The sequence below is a fragment of the Hordeum vulgare genome, unplaced genomic scaffold, assembly GCF_904849725.1.
Source record: "Hordeum vulgare subsp. vulgare unplaced genomic scaffold, MorexV3_pseudomolecules_assembly, whole genome shotgun sequence".
Taxonomy (NCBI): Eukaryota; Viridiplantae; Streptophyta; class Magnoliopsida; order Poales; family Poaceae; genus Hordeum; species Hordeum vulgare.
Genome location: NW_025422527.1, coordinates 88,866 through 104,467, shown reverse-complemented (window position 1 = coordinate 104,467; position 15,602 = coordinate 88,866).

Below are 15,602 nucleotides of genomic sequence, written 5' to 3'. Positions count from 1 at the left end.
TAGTCATCACTCCGCGCTTGCCAGACATTTAGAATGTCCTGGGCTCCTGCGGGAGCGGGAGGGTCACCTAGCAGCGCATTAAGGACATAAGCCTTTTTACTTGCTTCAAGGATGAGCTTCAGGTTGCGAACCCAGTCCGCATAGTTGCTACCTGTTGGGGAACGTTGCATGGGAAACAAAATTTTTCCTACGCGCACGAAGACCTATCATGGTGATGTCCATCTACGAGAGGGGATGAGTGATCTACGTACCCTTGTAGATCGTACAGCAGAAGCGTGAGAGAACGCGGTTGATGTAGTGGAACGTCCTCACGTCCCTCGATCCGCCCCGCGAACAATCCCGCGATCAGTCCCACGATCTAGTACCGAACGGACGGCACCTCCGCGTTCAGCACACGTATAGCTCGACGATGATCTCGGCCTTCTTGATCCAGCAAGAGAGACGGAGAGGTAGAAGAGTTCTTCGGCAGCATGACGGCGCTTCGGAGGTTGGTGATGACCTTGTCTCAGCAGGGCTCTGCCCGAGCTCCGCAGAAACGCGATCTAGAGGAAAAACCGTGGAGGCATGTGGTCGGGCAGCTGTGAGAAAGTCGTCTCAAATCAGCCCTAATTGCTCCATATATATAGGAGGAGGGAGGGGGGCCTTGCCTTGGGGTCCAAGGACCCCCAAGCAGTCGGCCGAGCCAAGGGGGGGAGGACTCCCCCCCCCAAACCGAGTTGGACTTGGTTTGGTGGGAGGAGTCCCCCTCCCTTCCCACCTCCTTCCTCTTTTTTTTTCTTTCCTCTTGATTTTTCTTCTCTTGGCGCATTGGGCACTTGTGGGCTGTCCCACCAGCTCACTAAGGGCTGGTGTGGCTCCCCCAATGCCTATGGGCTTCCCCGGGATGGGTTGCCCCCCGGTGAACTCCCGGAACCCATTCGTCATTCCCGGTACATTCCCGGTAACTCCGAAAACCTTCCGTTTATCAAATGAGGTCATCCTATATATCAATCTTCGTTTCCGGACCATTCCGGAAACCCTCGTGACGTCCATGATCTCATCCGGGACTCCGAACAACATTCGGTAACCAACCATATAAATCAAATACGCATAAAACAACGTCGAACCTTAAGTGTGCAGACCCTGCGGGTTCGAGAACTATGTAGACATGACCCGAGAGACTCCTCGGTCAATATCCAATAGCGGGACCTGGATGCCCATATTGGATCCTACATATTCTACGAAGATCTTATCGTTTGAACCTCAGTGCCAAGGATTCGTATAATCCCGTATGTCATTCCCTTTGTCCTTCGGTATGTTACTTGCCCGAGATTCGATCGTCAGTATCCGCATACCTATTTTAATCTCGTTTACCGGCAAGTCTCTTTATTCGTTCCGCAATACAAGATCCCGCAACTTACACTAAGTTACATTGCTTGCAAGGCTTGTGTGTGATGTTGTATTACCGAGTGGGCCCCGAGATACCTCTCCGTCATACGGAGTGACAAATCCCAGTCTTGATCCATACTAACTCAACTAACACCTTCCGAGATACCTGTAGAGCATCTTTATAGTCACCCACTTACGTTGCAACGTTTGATACACACAAAGCATTCCTCCGGTGTCAGTGAGTTATATGATCTCATGGTCATAGGAATAAATACTTGACACGCAGAAAACTGTAGCAACAAAATGACACGATCAACATGCTACGTCTATTAGTTTGGGTCTAGTCCATCACGTGATTCTCCGAATGACGTGATCCAGTTATCAAGCAACAACACCTTGTTCATAATCAGAAGACACTGACTATCATTGATCAACTTGCTAGCCAACTAGAGGCATGCTAGGGACGGTGTTTTGTCTATGTATCCACACATGTAAATGGGTCTTCATTCAATACTATTATAGCATGGATAATAAACTATTATCTTGATACAGGAATTATAATAACAACTATACTTTTATTATTGCCTCTAGGGCATAATTCCAACAGTCTCCCACTTGCACTAGAGTCAATAATCTAGCCCTCACATCACCATGTGAATTACATTGTAATAAATCTAACACCCATACAGTTCTGGTGTCGATCATGTTTTGGCCGTGGAAGAGGTTTAGTCAGCGGGTCTGCTACATTCAGATCCGTGTGCAGCTTGCATATATTTACGTCCTCCTCCTCGACGTAGTCGCGGATGAGGTTGAAGCGTCGTTTGATGTGTCTGGTCTTCTTGTGAAACCTTGGTTCCTTTGCTAAGGCAATGGCACCAGTGTTGTCACAGAACAAGTTTATTGGATCCAGTGCACTTGGCACCACTCCAAGATCCGTCATGAACTGCTTCATCCAGACACCCTCCTTAGCCGCCTCCGAGGCAGCCATGTACTCCGCTTCACATGTAGAATCTGCTACGACGCTTTGCTTGGAACTGCACCAGCTTACTACACCCCCATTAAGAATAAATACGTATCCGGTTTGCGACTTGGAGTCGTCCGGATCTGTGTCAAAGATTGCATCGACGTAACCTTTAACGGCGAGCTCTTCATCACCTCCATACACGAGAAACATCTCCTTAGTCCTTTTCAGGTACTTCAGGATATTCTTGACCGCTGTCCAGTGATCCACTCCTGGATTACTCTGGAACCTACCTGCCATACTTATGGCCAGGCTAACATCCGGTCTAGTGCACAGCATCGCATACATGATAGAACCTATGGCTGAAGCATAGGGGACGGAGCGCATATGCTCTCTATCTTCATCAGTTGCTGGGCACTGAGTCTTACTCAATCTCGTACCTTGTAAAACTGGCAAGAACCCTTTCTTAGACTGTTCCATTTTGAACCTCTTCAAAACTTTATCAAGGTAAGTGCTTTGTGAAAGTCCTATCAGGCGTTTTGATCTATCCCTATAGATCTTAATGCCTAGAATGTAAGCAGCTTCTCCTAGGTCCTTCATAGAGAAACTTTTATTCAAGTAACCTTTTATGCTCTCCAAAAGCTCTACGTTGTTTCCAATCAGTAATATGTCATCCACACATAATATTGGAAACGCCACAGAGCTCCCACTCACTTTCTTGTAAATACAAGATTCTCCAACCACTTGTATAGACCCAAATGCTTTGATCACCTCATCAAAGCGTTTGTTCCAACTCCGAGATGCTTGCACCAGTCCATAAATGGATCGCTGGAGCTTGCACACCTTGTCAGCATTTTTAGGATCGACAAAACCTTCGGGTTGCATCATATACAACTCTTTCTTAAGGAAACCGTTAAGGAACGCCGTTTTGACATCCATCTGCCAGATTTCATAATCGAAAAATGCAGCTATTGCTAAGATGATTCTGACGGACTTAAGCATCGCTACGGGTGAGAAAGTCTCATCGTAGTCAACTCCTGGAACTTGTGAAAAACCCTTTGCCACAAGTCGAGCTTTATAAACGGTCACATTACCGTCAGCGTCCGTCTTCTTCTTAAAGATCCATTTGTTCTGAATAGCCTTGCGGCCCTCAGGCAGTATCTCCAAAGTCCACACTTTGTTCTCATACATGGATCCTATCTCGGATTTCATGGCTTCTAGCCATTTGCTGGAATCTGGGCCCACCATTGCTTCTTCATAATTCGCAGGTTCATTGTTGTCTAACAACATGATTGATAAGACGGGATTACCGTACCACTCTGGAGCAGCGCGTGATCTCGTCGACCTGCGTGGTTCATCAGAAACCTGAACTGGAGTTTCATGATCATCATCATTAACTTCCTCCTCAACCGGCGTCGCAACGACAGAGGTTTCCCCTTGCCCTGCGCCACCATCCAGAGGGATGAGAGGTTCGACAACCTCGTCAAGTTCTATCTTCCTCCCACTCAATTCTCTCGAGAGAAACTCCTTCTCGAGAAAAGCTCCGTTTTTAGCAACAAACACTTTGCCCTCGGATTTGAGATAGAAGCTGTACCCAACTGTCTCTTTTGGGTAACCTATGAAGACTCATTTTTCCGCTTTGGGTTCCAGCTTTTCAGGCTGAAGCTTTTTGACATAAGCATCACATCCCCAAACTTTAAGAAACGACAACTTTGGCCTTTTGCCATACCACAGTTCGTATGGTGTCGTCTCAACGGATTTTGATGGTGCCCTATTTAAAGTGAATACAGCTGTTTCTAATGCATAACCCCAAAATGATAACGGCAAATCAGTAAGAGACATCATAGATCGCACCATCTCTAACAAAGTACGATTACGACGTTCGGACACACCATTACGCTGTGGTGTTCCAGGCGGTGTTAACTGCGAAACAATTCCACATTGTCTTAAGTGAGCACCAAACTCGAAACTCAGATATTCACCCCCACGATCAGACCGTAGGAATTTGATCTTCTTGTTACGATGATTTTCCACTTCACTCTGAAATTGCTTGAACTTTTCAAATGTTTCAGACTTGTGCTTCATCAAGTAGACATAACCATATCTACTTAAATCGTCAGTGAAGGTGAGAAAATAACGATATCCGCCGCGTGCCTCTACGCTCATTGGACCACACACATCTGTATGTATGATTTCCAACAAGTCACTTGCACGCTCCATTGTTCCGGAGAACGGAGTTTTAGTCATCTTGCCCATGAGGCATGGTTCGCACGTGTCAAGTGAATCAAAGTCAAGTGACTCCAAAAGTCCATCAGCATGGAGTTTCTTCATGCGCTTTACACCAATATGACCCAAACGGCAGTGCCACAAAAATATGGTGCTATCGTTGTTTACTCTAACTCTTTTGGTCTCGATGTTATGTATATGCGTATTGCTATCAAAATTCAATATGAACAATCCTCTCACATTCGGTGCATGACCATAAAAGATGTTGCTCATAGAAATTGAACAACCATTATTCTCAGATTTAAAAGAGTAACCGTCTCGCAATAAACAAGATCCAGATATAATGTTCATGCTCAACGCAGGCACTAAATAACAATGATTTAAGTTCATCACTAATCCCGATGGTAGCTGAAGTGACACTGTGCAGACGGCGATTGCATCAACCTTGGAACCGTTTCCTACGCGCATCGTCACTTCGTCTTTCGCCAGGCTTCGTCTATTCCGCAGTTCCTGCTTCGAGTTGCAAATGTGAGCAACAGAACCGGTATCAAATACCCAGGCACTACTACGAGAGCCGGTTAAGTACGCATCAATAACATGTATAACAAATATACCTGATTTTTCTTTGCCCGCCTTCTTATCTGCCAGATACTTGGGGCAATTGCGCTTCCAGTGACCCATACCCTTGCAATAGAAGCACTCTGTTTCAGGCTTAGGTCCAGCCTTGGGTTTCTTCGGCGGATTGGCAACAGGCTTGCCGCTCTTCTTCGAATTGCCCTTCTTGCCTTTGCCATTTCTCTTCAAACTAGTGGTCTTGCTCACCATCAACACTTGATGCTCTTTACGGAGTTTAGACTCTGCGACTTTCAGCATCGCAAACAACTCGCCAGGAGACTTGTTCATCCCTTGCATGTTGTAGTTCAACACAAAGCCTTTATAGCTTGGCGGCAGTGATTGAAGGATTCTGTCAGTGATAGCTTCTTGCGGGAGTTCAATCCCCAGTTCAGCTAGACGGTTTGAGTACCCAGACATTTTGAGCACATATTCACTGACAGACGAGTTTTCCTCCATCTTGCAAGCATAGAATTTATCGGAGGTCTCATACCTCTCGATCCGGGCGTTCTTCTGAAAGATAAACTCCAACTCCTGGAACATCTCAAATGCTCCATGACACTCAAAGCGACGTTGAAGTCCCGGTTCTAAACCATACAAGACTGCACATTGAACTATTGAGTAGTCCTCCTTACGTGCTAACCAAGCGTTCTTAACATCCTTATCAGCCGTAGCGGGTGGTTCATCTCCTAGCGCAGCATTAAGGACATAATCCTTCTTCCCACCTTGTAAGATTAGCTTAAGATTACGAGCCCAGTCTACAAAGTTGCTTCCATAATCTTTCAACTTAGCTTTCTCTTGGAACGTATTAAAATTCAGGATGACTGTCGCGTGAGCCATGATCTACAACACAAATATATTCAAAGTGGACTTAGACTATGTTCAAGATAATTAGAGTTCAACTTAATCAAATTATATGCTAAACTCCCACTCAAAAAGTACATCTCTCTAGTCATTTGAGTGGTTCATGATCCACTTACACTATCCCAAGTCCGATCATCACGTGAGTTGAGTATAGTTTCAGTGGTAAGCATCCCTATGCTAATCATATCAACTATATGATTCACGATCGACCTTTCGGTCTCATGTGTTCCGAGGCCATGTCTGCACATGCTAGGCTCGTCAAGCTTAACCCGAGTGTTCCGCGTGCGCAACTGTTTTGCACCCGTTGTATGTGAACGTTGAGTCTATCACACCCGATCATCACGTGGTGTCTCGAAACGACGAACTGTAGCAACGGTGCACAGTCGGGGAGAACACAATTTCATCTTAAAATTTTAGTGAGAGATCACCTCATAATGCTACCGTCGTTCTAAGCAAAATAAGGTGCATAAAAGGATTAACATCACATGCAATTCATAAGTGACATGATATGGCCATCATCACGTGCTTCTTGATCTCCATCACCAAAGCACCGGCATGATCTTCTTGTCACCGGCGCCACACCATGATCATCCATCAACGTGTTGCCAACGGGGTTGTCGTGCTACTTATGCTATTACTACTAAAGCTACATCCTAGCAAAATAGTAAACGCATCTGCAAGCACAAACGTTAGTATAAAGACAACCCTATGGCTCCTGCCGGTTGCCGTACCATCGACATGCAAGTCGATATTTCTATTACAACATGATCATCTCATACATCCAATATATCACATCACATCGTTGGCCATATCACATCACAATCATACCCTGCAAAAACAAGTTAGACGTCCTCTAATTTTGTTGTTGCATGTTTTACGTGGTGACCAAGGGTATCTAGTAGGATCGCATCTTACTTACGCAAACACCACAACGGAGATATATGAGTTGCTATTTAACCTCATCCAAGGACCTCCTCGGTCAAATCCGATTCAACTAAAGTTGGAGAAACCGTCACTTGCCAGTCATCTTTGAGCAAAGGGGGTTACTCGTAACGATGAAACCAGTCTCTCGTAAGCGTACGAGTAATGTCGGTCCAAGCCGCTTCAATCCAACAATACCGCGGAATCAAGAAAAGACTAAGGAGGGCAGCAAAACGCACATCACCGCCCACAAAAACTTTTGTGTTCTACTCGAGAAGACATCTACGCATGAACCTAGCTCATGATGCCACTGTTGGGGAACGTCGCATGGGAAACAAAAATTTTCCTACGCGCACGAAGACCTATCATGGTGATGTCCATCTACGAGAGGGGATGAGTGATCTACGTACCCTTGTAGATCGTACAGCAGAAGCGTTAGAGAACGCGGTTGATGTAGTGGAACGTCCTCACGTCACTCGATCCGCCCCGCGAACAATCCCGCGATCAGTCCCACGATCTAGTACCGAACGGACGGCACCTCCGCGTTTAGCACACGTACAGCTCGACGATGATCTCGGACTTCTTGATCCAGCAAGAGAGACAGAGAGGTAGAAGAGTTCTCCGGCAGCATGACGGCGCTCCGAAGGTTCGTGATGACCTTGTCTCAGCAGGGCTCCGCCCGAGCTCCGCAGAAACGCGATCTAGAGGAAAAACCGTGGAGGTATGTGGTCGGGCAGCCGTGAGAAAGTCGTCTCAAATCAGCCCTAATTGCTCCATATATATAGGAGGAGGGAGGGGGGCCTTGCCTTGGGGTCCAAGGACCCCCAAGGAGTCGGCCGAGCCAAGGGGGGGAGGACCCCCCCCCCCCAAACCGAGTTGGACTTGGTTTGGTGGGAGGAGTCCCCCTACCTTCCCACCTCCTTCCTCTTTTTTTTTCTTTCCTCTTGATTTTTCTTCTCTTGGCGCATTGGGCACTTGTGGGCTGTCCCACCAGCCCACTAAGGGCTGGTGTGGCTCCCCCAATGCCTATGGGCTTCCCCGGGATGGGTTGCCCCCCCGGTGAACTCCCGGAACCCATTCGTCATTCCCGGTACATTCCCGGTAACTCCGAAAACCTTCCGGTAATCAAATGAGGTCATCCTATATATCAATCTTCGTTTCCAGACCATTCTGGAAACCCTCGTGACGTCCGTGATCTCATCCGGGACTCCGAACAACATTCGGTAACCAACCATATAACTCAAATACGCATAAAACAACGTCGAACCTTAAGTGTGCAGACTCTGCGGGTTCGAGAACTATGTAGACATGACCCGAGGGACTCCTCGGTCAATATCCAATAGCGGGACCTGGATGCCCATATTGGATCCTACATATTCTATGAAGATCTTTTCGTATGAACCTCAGTGCCAAGGATTCATATAATCCAGTATGTCATTCCCTTTGTCCTTCTGTATGTTACTTGCCCGAGATTCGATCGTCAGTATCTGTATACCTATTTCAATCTCGTTTACCGGCAAGTCTCTTTACTCGTTCCGTAATACGAGATCCCGCAACTTACATTAAGTCACATTGCTTGCAAGGCTTGTGTGTGATGTTGTATTACCGAGTGGGCCCCGAGATACCACTCCGTCACACGGAGTGACAAATTCCAGTCTCGATCCATACTAACTCAACGATCACCTTCGGAGATACGTGTAGAGCATCTTTATAGTCACGCAGGTACGTTGCGACGTTTGATACACACAAAGTATTACTCCGGTGTCAATGAGTTATATGATCTCAATGGTCATAGGAACAAATACTTGACACGCAGAAAACAGAAGCAACAAAATGACACGATCAACATGCTACGTCTATTAGTTTGGGTCTAGTCCATCACGTGATTCTCCCAATGACGTGATCGAGTTATCAAGCAACAACACCTTGTTTATAATCAGAAGACACTGACTATCCTTGATCAACTGGCTAGCCAACTAGAGGCTTGCTAGGGACAATGTTTTGTCTATGTATCCACACATGTACATAAGTCTTCATTCAATACGATTATAGCATGGATAATAAACGATTATCTTGATACAGGAATTATAATAATAACTATATTTATTATTGCCTCTAGGGCATAATTCCAACACTATGTGGGTGAAATGATCATACCATGCCAACTTGGAACCTTTTCAGAGTTCATTTCAAATGCTTTTCAATTTCATGGTCTTATTGCTCAAAATAATCAGTAAATGCATGAAAAATAACAAATGAAGTTAGAAAGGGTTGTAAATTTATGATGTGACTTTGAATGGTGCATTTTGAACAGAGAAAAACTATGGAGTTCAAATAAGTTCAAAAAAATGAAATCCCTTTGTAACAGACGAGTTTCCGTATGAAACCCTGATACTTCCAAAGAGGTTGTCCGTTTTGTACAAGAAGTGCATCCAGTTTTTGCCGTAACCCTCTCAACTTTCTCGCACATGCTATGTGGATGAAATGATGATACCATGGCAACTTGAAACCTTTTCAGAGTTCATTTGAAATACTTTTCAATTTCATGGTCTTATAGCTCAAAATAATCAGTAAATGCATGAAAAATAACAAATGAAGTTAGAAAGGGTTGTAAATTGATGATGTGGCTTTGAATGGTGCATTTTGAATTCAAAAAAACTATGGAGTTCAAATAAGTTCATAAAAATGAAATCGCTTTGTAACAGACGAGTTTCCGTATGAAACCCTGATACTTCCACAGAGATTGTCCGTTTTGTACACGAAGTGCATCCAGTTTTTGCCGTAACCCTCTCAACTTTCTCACACATGCTATGTGGGTGAAATGATGATACCATGCCAACTTGGAACCTTTTCAGTGTTCATTTCAAATGCTTTTCAATATCATGGTCTTATAGCTCAAAATAATCAGTAAATGCATGAAAACTAACAAATGAAGTCAGAAAGGGTTGTAAATTGATGACGTGACTTCGAATGGTGCATTTTGAACACAGAAAAACTATGGAGTTCAAATAAGTGCAAAAAATGAAATCCCTTTGTAACAGATGAGTTTCCGTACGAAACCCTCATACTTCCAAAGAGATTGTCCGTTTTGTACACGAAGTGCATCCAGTTTTTGCCGTAACCCTCTCAACTTTCTCGCACATGCTATGTGGGTGAAATAATGGCACCATGCCAACTTGGAACCTTTTCAGAGTTCTTTTCAAATGCTTTTCAATTTCATGGTCTTATAGCTCAAAATAATCAGTAAATGCATGAAAAATAACAAATGAAGTTAGAAAGGGTTGTAAATTGATGATGTGGCTTTGAATGGTACATTTTGAACACAGAAAACTATGGAGTTCAAATAAGTTCAAAATAATGAAATCCCTTTGTAACACACGAGTTTTCGTATGAAACCGTGATACTTCCAAAGAGATTGTCCGCTTTGTACACGAAGTGCATATAGTTTTTGTCGTAACCCTCTCAACTTTCTCGCACATGCTATGTGGGTGAAATGATGATACCATGCCAACTTGGAACCTTTTCAGAGTTCATTTCAAATGCTTTTCAACTTCATGGTCTTATTGCTCAAAATAATCAGTAAATGCATGAAAAATAACAAATGAAGTCATAAATGGTTGTCAATTGATGATGTGGCTTTGAATGGTGCATTTTCAATACAGAAAAACTATGGAGTTCAAATAAGTTCAAAAAAATGAAACCCCTTTGTAACAGGCGAGTTTCCGTATGAAACCCTGATACTTCGAAAGGGATTGTTCTTTTTGTACACGAAGTGCATCTAGTTTTTGCCGTAACCCTCTCAACTTTCTCGCACATGCTATGTGGGTGAAATGATGATACCATGGCAACTTGAAACCTTTTCAGAGTTCATTTCAAATGCTTTTCAATTGCATGGTCTTATAGCTCAAAATAATCAGTAAATGCATGAAAAATAACAAATGAAGTTAGAAAGGGTGGTAAATTGATGATGTGGCTTTGAATGTTGCATTTTGAATACAAAAAACTATGGAGTTCAAATAAGTTCATAAAAATGGAATCCCTTTGTAACAGACGAGTTTCCGTATGAAACCCTGATACTTCCAAAGAGATTGTCCGTTTTGTACACGAAGTGCATCCAGTTTTTGCCGTAACCCTCTCAACTTTCTCACACATGCTATGTGGGTGAAATGATGATACCATGCCAACTTGGAACCTTTTCAGAGTTCATTTCAAATGCTTTTCAATTTCATGGGCTTATAGCTCAAAATAATCAGTAAATGCATGAAAAATAACAAATGAAGTTAGAAAGGGTTATAAACTGATGATGTGGCTTTGAATGGTACATTTTGAACACAAAAAACTATGGAGTTCAAATAAGTTCAAAAAAATGAAATCCCTTTGTAACAGACGAGTTTTCGTATGAAACCCTGATACTTCCAAAGAGATTGTCCGTTTTGTACATGAAGTGCATCCAGTTTTTGCCGTAACTTGTCACGCCCAAGATGCGACCCTATCCTCAATTTGGCACGAAGGCCTGGTCAGGGATAGAAGCGCATCTCGTCGTGTCCCAAGAATGGATATCGTTACAAGTACATGTACTGAAAAGATGAGATATAAATAGAATTTGCTTACACTCGCCACAAGCTACATCAGAGTCACATCAATACATTACATAATCATCGAGAGTAAGAGCAGGGTACGTCTACGAACGAAAACAAACGAGAAAAGAAGAACGACGTCCATCCTTGCTATCCCAGGTTGCCGGCCTGGAACCCATCCTAGATCGATGAAGAAGAAGAAGAAGAAGCAACTCCAAATGAACAAACAACGCGCTCGCGTCACTTAACCTGTACCAGTACCTGCAACTAGTGTTGTAGTAAACTGTGAGCCACAGGGGACTCAGCAATCTCATTTCCAAAGGTATCAAGACTAGCAAATCTTAATGGGTGAGGCATGGTTAAGTGGTGAGGTTGCAGCAGCGGCTAAGCATATATTTGGTGGCTAAAACTTACGAGTACAAGAATAAGAGGGGGAAGATCTACGCATAGCGGACGTGACTACTGATGATGAAATGAATGATCCTGAACACCTACCTACGTCAGACATAACCCCACCGTGTCTCGATCGGAGAAGGAACTCACGAAAGAGACAGTCGCGGTTACGCACACAGTTGGTATATTTTAATTAAGTTAACTTCAAGTTATCTAGAACCAGTGTTAAACAAAGCTTCCACGTTGCCACATAACCGCGGGCACGGCTTTCCAAAAGATTTAACCCTGCAGGGGTGCTCCAACAAGTACATCACAAATTACCACAAGCCGCATAGAAATCCTCAATCACGAAGCTCGCGATCTCGTCGGATTCCCTAGTGGAAAACCTCAACTCTGAGATTACCCAAAGCATCACCGGAATCCCGATGCACAAGATATCTCGCCAAAGGTAAAACTAATCCAGCAAGGCCGCCCGACGTGTCGACGATCCCGATAGGAGTCGCGTACCTCGTTCTCAGGACATGGCGGATGAGCTAGACGTCGGGATCCCTAAACCTCCGGGTGACCAGAGGGGCGGCGGACATCGCTCAGGTGGGACCAACACTCATGAGGAGCACTGGCCCGGGGGTTGATTAAATTAGTCCGCGGGTGCCGGCGGGTCCCTATGCATTATTATTAGGTTATTAGGCAAATGTAGTACCAAAGTTGGGCCTTGCCAGACCAGCTTTAATCTAAAACGAATTATCAAGGGGGTCCCCATAACAACCCCGATCGTGTTAGGAGCGCTCATTTATGGAACATAACACAGGTAGCCGGAAACTAAGGGGGCAAAGGTGGAACAAAACACCAGGCTAGAAAGGCCGAGCCTTCCACCTTTTACCAAGTATATAGGTGCATTAAATTAAATAGCATTTAAATATGGTGATATAACAAGGAACCCATGTTTTCACATGGAAGCATCTGCACCTGCAACTAGCAACGCTAACAACAGGGTTAAGCAAGCAGTAACATAGCCAATCAGTGGTTTGCTAGGTCGAATAGGTTGAAGGTTAACATGGCATTGATGAGAGGCTGATATTTAACAAGTGGTAGGCAACAAGACATAAACGATAGAAGCGGTAAACTAGCATGGCAATGATAGTAATGATATCTGGGGAATGATCATCTTGCCTGAGATCCTGCTTGGAAGAAGAATGCCTCCGTGAAGCAGACGAACCGACGTAGTCGAACGGGTCCTCACATCCGACACGCTTGCGGAACTCTATCGATACGGAGGAAACGGAAACAAGCATCAACACACGATTTACACCACACGATGCAAGACACACATGATGCATGAACGGCTCAAAGATGCGAGGCATGACAATCACAACAACCAAACACTACACATTAAGTGAAGTTCAATATGCAACGAGTTGCATATTGACGAAACTCCACGTTTAATTATTTAGTTCTATCCTGATTAAGTACACGGCAATATTAAATGTGATTATACATGGCAAGAGGTGAAGCTTATTTAATCTACCTATCTAGGTATTTTAAATGAGGTCGGAAATGATATATAGCACCTCCGAAACGACCTCACAAGATAATTTACAATTCTGTCCAGATCTGAACTAATGCATTTAATTGGTTGTTAAACAGCAAAACAAATAGTTTCGCGTGATTCTACGCGTCAAGGCAAGCAATCTACACATAGAGATCATCTCCAACGGAGCTACGGATCAAAAGATACAAGCACCGCAAGATATGATGGCATGAATGCAAAATGTGTGCAACGGCGGCTATGAGCACTTCAAAATATACAACCAGCAAGAAAAAATGAAACTACATGAGATTCTAAGCAAGTTTCATGTAGGACACAATCAAAACGGAGCTACGGTTCGAAAACTACGAGCAAAACAAGAAAACACTACAATCTGCCAAAATCAGCCACATAGCACTTTCTACGCCCCACAACTACGGGCTACACAACTCCGATATTCTCAAGCAAGGCATGGCACGGAAGAGGGCAAGAAGCACTACTACAAACAACCAACAAAAACTAGCATGGCATCATGGTTCACTAGGAAAAGAAGACACAAAATGGCATCTCACACACTATTTCAGACTTAGTGAAAATTACACCTCATGAAAGTGCAGTTTTCAGCCTGAAGCTATATTGACAGCATCAAAACCTATATCTACAGGAATCCAAATGGCATGAAACTTTACAGCATGATAGAGAAACACAAGGGGTACAACTTAGTCCATTGGACCAACCTCAAAAGAGCTACAGATCACAAGATGCAAGCAAGACAAGACAACAACAAAATATAACAGATTCCATACTGATAAATATTTCTATTGCAACCAAAAATACCAGGGGCTAAACAAAACATCCAAGATCAACTCTCTAGTTGACAACTCCGTCAAACAACGCACGGAATAAATCCTACGAATTAAACAAAAGGGCATCACGGCAAAATATCTCGCGAACTAACTTCCTCAAAAGCTAAAACTAATTGCACAGAAAAATCCATGAGATTTTTCTACCCCGGAAACATATAAAATATGTGGGGTTTGCAACACCAAATAAAGCTACACATTAATGCGAGATAAACACCTAAATACGGGAAAATAAACTACCGGCAAACCCCTACACGGAAAAATACGAGTGACCGCTCTAAAATACACGAAAAAATAGTCCCTAAAACATGGCCATTTCTAAAACGGCATACGGGGAATCCGGACTTGCGTGAAAATTAAATACGGACTAAATCCTATTGGGACATCACGCTAGTCTATGCATTTGCCACGTTAAACTATGCCGAAAAATTATGCAAGTTTTATAAACGGGTTCTACGCGTAAAAATACCTGAAAAACATATACAACTCATCGCGATCCGACATACGGATAAAAAGATACGATCGTTTTAATATCGTCATATTTTTCTGGAATTAATTATAATTCCGAAATCAACTATATTACTAACGGGCCTACAGCATGCGCAACATAATAAAAATGCGCTGGGGCGGGGTATAGGGAGGCCTCACCGGGTGGGCTCGGCCCATGCAGACTGAGGCGGAGGTGGCCTGGCGAGGGAGGCCGGTCGGGCCTCGGGGCGATTGGGCCGGCTCGGCGCCACCTGGGCCGCGCGGCGGAGCGAGCGGCTGGGCCGGGAGCGGCCAAGCGGCCCACAGGCGAGCGGGGCACGGTCCACGCGGGACGGCGCTGCCTCGTCTCCTCGATCCCACGCCCGAGGCGAGCCACGACGGCGGCGCACCGTCGTCCGGCGGCGCGGCGACAGCATGCGACGGGGCACGGGAACAGGCTGCGGCGCGGCACGCAGGGCGGCGGCGGCTTGCGGCGCAGATCGGGGAACGGCGGCGCGGGAGAAGACGTGGGCGAGGCGGAGCGAATCTGGCGCCGGGGAGGCAAGGCGGCGGCGGCTGCCGGCACGCGGGCAAAGCGGCACAGTAGCTTCGGCGACGGAGGCGGCAGATCCGGCCGAATCTCGCCGGATCCGGGCCGGACGACGGCGGGGCGAGCAGGGAACGTCGGCGGGGCGAGGCTGCTCGGCAGATCGGGCGGCGGCAGCTCGTGCTTGCGCGGCGGCGCGATGCGCGCTCGGGCGGGCTCCAGATGGGCCTGGCGGGCCCACGACGGCTGGGGCTGGTGGGGGAGAGAGTGAGTGTGG